Raw genomic sequence first — 3,239 nt, 5'->3', positions numbered from 1 at the left:
TCGGACACGGAACCCCTCTGCAACTCCCCCCACAACCCCTGCTGCAAATACACTAACAAATCCCCCCCCCCCTTTTTCTCTCATTAAAACCGCTCCCTTTGCTTTCAGCCCTTGCAAATACCCTTATAATCCTTGACAACACTTAAACAAGCTATCTAACTGTTTGGCAAACAGTCAAGAGGGATGTGGTGAGCTGCAATAGAAAACATACACCTGACCCCTGACCTGATCGCAAGTGTTGCCTGTCTGTAAGCCCTCTGGGAATGTGTCCGTTTGTGTACATACTGCGTTTGGATGAATGTGGGTGTGTGTTAGAGAGAGAGTGTGTGTGTGTGAGTGTGTGTGTGTGATCATGCCAACAAGACATTGAAAGATTGAGGGGAAAGCGTAAACCTGTGCCGCCGTTGTTTTTTTTTTGTTGTTTTTTATGGATGGGACGTAACAACGGGACTTTGTGTGACCTTTGTGTTGATGGTGAATTGTTGTGTGAAGTTTTATCATTTTGTATTAAGTTATTTTGGGGAGTGGGTGGGGCATGGGGAAGGGAGGGTGCGGGTGGGGGTGGGATTGCATTTGTGTGGGGGACTGTGAGGTTCTTTTTAACATTGGAGAAGAGGCAATGAATTGTCCAACGAAGACGGTAAACAATTGAAAATGCACTAAACGAGGACTGAACCTGCAGCCTTTTCAAAGAAACAGCTGCTTTTAAAACATTTTGCATTAGCTGCAGTTCTTCACGCTCTGCTTCAAGTTTAAATCAGTGAGCTGGAGCGATGACTCTTGAGACATTATTTTATAAAACCTTACTCTCCAAAATAAAAGCTGTGAGCTATTTGTGACAAATCTGCAGTAGGAAATAAAACAAGGCAAAGAAAACAGAAATCCAGCTATCATCGAACAGCCTCCCCCATGAACCAGTGTATAATATATTGTATATGTCATTACAGCACTGTAAATCTACTCATCCTATTTCTATGGCCGACGGTACCTACCTAGCCCTGACATGGGTACTTAAAGCACTTCCTTTGCAGCAGATAAAGGGGCATGAATTTGTCATATTGCTACGGAAGCCAAGAGTGGCCATGCATGTATTTTATTTCTTGATTCCATTATTGTTGTGATGGGGTGATAAACTTGCGATATCGAGATTACCGCCTTTAACATTATAAATTAAGTCTGGAATAAAAAAACGTTGTCAACTCATGATCGCGATAAAACGGAAATTAAAAAACATATACGCGCATGGCCGCTCTCGGCTTCCGTTTTTTTTCCTCCAGGCTGTGATGTACCGGTAACCTTTTGAGGCAAAAAATAATATATACATTTATAGATAAAGATGTGCAACTTTGCCAGCAGCTATTTGCTAACATGCATTTTCTTCATTGCATTTTGATCTCTGATAGCCTTTAAAGTCAAGTTTAAGTCAAGTTTCTCTCTCTCTCTGTCTCTCTGTCTCTCTCTCTCTTTCTTTCTCTCTCTCTTTCTTCCCCTCTTCCTGTTGCATGACAACATTGCCTTAGAGGGCATTAAATTGCCTGAAAATGTTACCGGTCCACACATCCAGCCTTCGGGTCTATGTATTTGATTATGAGTTTTTTAAAACTGGCATCGCCGCCGCATGTCTTTTTTCGAGGTGAGAGCCTTCGAGCTGACCGATTGGGTCACATGATTTCTTCTCTTTGATTCAGAATGTTTATGTTAGTGTTTCCTGTATGTCATGTGTTGAATTATGAATATGCTGAGAATAATAAAAGACAACTACCACAAAACAACAGCAACAACAACAAAACAATGGCGGATTATGGTGTCCAGTCCCAGTCTCAGTGAATCATTTCAGGGTGTCATATCCTTATGGCTTTCTAGCTATACCTACTCTGTCTCTCTTTCTTTGGCACTTGAGGGGTGAGTGTGATAAATGGGCCCATATTCACACTGTGGCGCTGTATGAGCATCTAGTAAAATACTGTGTCAAAATATGACACATTGATGAGGGATGAGGAGTGCTCTCAGAACATAAATCATGTTTTTGACAGATTGCAGGCTGCCTTAAAGGTGCTTCACTAAGTGTGTGATTATTTGCGGGCTGTTGCTAATGTAGAACTATAGGCGTTTACCTTTCCTCCTATTACCCTCTCGTTAAAGTATGAATGCTTTACAGTCAAGTGCTGGGTGCTTTTGTTTACAACCCATTTTCTACACAGTCAGTGTCTTTCCACTGAAGGGGACAGAGTCAGAAACACAGGATGGAGTGATTATGACAATATCGAAACTGACTTGTTGTAATTGGATATGTCTTTCAGCTGTCAACATGTGTGACTGCAGGGGATGACAGTTTGTGCATACACTGGCTGCTGAGAGTAGGCCTATAGGTTGACACTCATATGTGATAGGCGGCGGCCTATATGAAGACCTTATTCCAAAACCATATAGCTACATTAATATGCTCTGATAGAGATTTTCCCATCCAGCCACAACAGAAGATGGGGTTGAGTTCAGGGTTCATATACTCAGAAAACCATTTTCTCTATGGACCTAGCTGGCTTTGTTGTCATATTGAAATAGTAGCCTAAAGGAATTTCAAAAAGATTATTATATGATATATATATGATCAAATACTCTTTACAGCACACTCACTTGTTTGCCTGGAACTAAAATAAGTCACCTTAACCAATCACAGAGCTGTCCATATACGTTTGGCCAATAGTGCATGTAGGCCTACAGATGCAGTCAGAGCACAGCAGCACCTGTAGGAATCTGCTACCTTCAGGTGCTGTTAGAAAAATTAAAACTATGACAAGTTGGCAACAATATGAAGAACTAAGTAACCTGCGTTTTTCCGTTTTGGCTAGGGATTTATAAGATCTCACCAACACATTAATTTAAAATATCAAGCTGAGGTTTCAGGTAGCCTCGGGCATTAGGCTGCGTTTCATTATTAGGCTATTTTAACCTATTTTGTCAGTCAACACGGTCAACAGAGAGTCCTTTATATAATCGCTTTTATTGTTAAAACGTTAAAAAACTGGTCAGAATTACTCCTGTCGGCTGCTTTGGAATGTGAAAGTCGGAGCTTTTTGAGAGGTACCTGAACGCAGCACGTCAGTCGTGCTCAGTGTAAGCTACTTGACTCCTTGACCACCGGTCTTCCGTGAAATTCTCATCAGGTCTTCATTATTTCCGACGCTGCATCGACTGAAAACTGAAATCAATCAAAGAAATGTTAAAAAACGTCACGTGAT

Source organism: Ammodytes marinus (genome assembly GCF_949987685.1).
Source record: "Ammodytes marinus genome assembly, chromosome: 20".
Classification (NCBI taxonomy): Eukaryota; Metazoa; Chordata; class Actinopteri; order Uranoscopiformes; family Ammodytidae; genus Ammodytes; species Ammodytes marinus.
This window is presented reverse-complemented; position numbering follows the sequence as displayed.